Genomic DNA, 1194 nt, shown 5'->3' on the forward strand with positions numbered 1-1194 from the left:
CCGTCACTCTGATAGTCTTGATTCCCCAGCTTCTCTCTATCCATGTCTCTGTATCTCGTATCAAATGATTGGCGGGACTAAGCATATGGTACATGTGTAACACTAATTGAGGGTATTGATCAGTTTTAGCTATCACTCCCTGGGCTGTCAGGATGAGCCTTCTTAAAAGGAAGAGAGAGAAATCTCAGGATCATCAGATATAGAATATGTTTGAGATCTCAGAAGTGGCAAAGACCAAGGCCAGAGACACCAGAGACCATGGCATGGAGACCATGGGACAGGCCAAGACCTGAGGTTGAGTCAGGAGACCATGAGACAGAGCACTGTCTTGTGGCAGTAGGGAAGCCAGAGGAGGTCAGGTATGGCTTCTGTGCTGTTTTTTTGCAGGTTCTCATTGTAGACTGTAGCCTTCCACAAACCAAATGTTTAGAAATTAAACTCTAATGCAGACTGTTGCAGTTAGCTTCCCGTCTTATTTCACCCACCCTATTTATTTCATATCTTGTATCCAGATAAACTTCCTTGTTATTCTCCTGCTTGAATAACACCATTAGCTCCGGGATGATTATGGAATAGAGTGTGAATGTTTTTGTGTGGCATCCAAGTCCCTTCATGGTCTGGACCCAATGGGTATTTTCAAATGAATTCTCCATTATGGTTTCCTTTTCATACATTCTGTGTGTGAATCTTGTATTTCTTAGCGTTGTTGTTGTTGGGGCTGTTCAGTTGATTCCAATGCATAGTGTGTGATGTGCAGAGTAGCATGACCCCATTGGCTAGCCTGTCATCTTTTACTGTAGTATAGTGCCAGGTCTTTTCTCCCAACCTGAAATGCCCTCTAGAAACAGACTGTGTGGCTGGGACCCACAAGAATGTACTGCAAACAGGAATCCCAGGCGATCGTTATAAATCAAGAGTTACTGCTGCTGTGACAGAAAGGAGGGTCCTTAGTCTCATAAATGCTCTGGCCTAGGAGAGGCCAGGATGCTACTTATGAGGTAACATAGGGATTTGCCAATTTAACGTACACATCAAATGGTCTGTGGTTCTAATTCTTTAAGGCTGTGATTTTCCAGATGTGCTCTAGGGAGCACTCACAGTCCCTGCAGGAGGGGAGGAGAACACTAAGTGAATGGGCTGTTTACCTTCTTTTTCTCCCTTTTCACTTAAATAACTTCATTTATCGATTTGATG

The sequence above is a fragment of the Echinops telfairi genome, unplaced genomic scaffold (assembly GCF_000313985.2).
Source record: "Echinops telfairi isolate 266 unplaced genomic scaffold, ASM31398v2 ScPeMD7_2;HRSCAF=8, whole genome shotgun sequence".
NCBI lineage: Eukaryota > Metazoa > Chordata > Mammalia > Afrosoricida > Tenrecidae > Echinops > Echinops telfairi.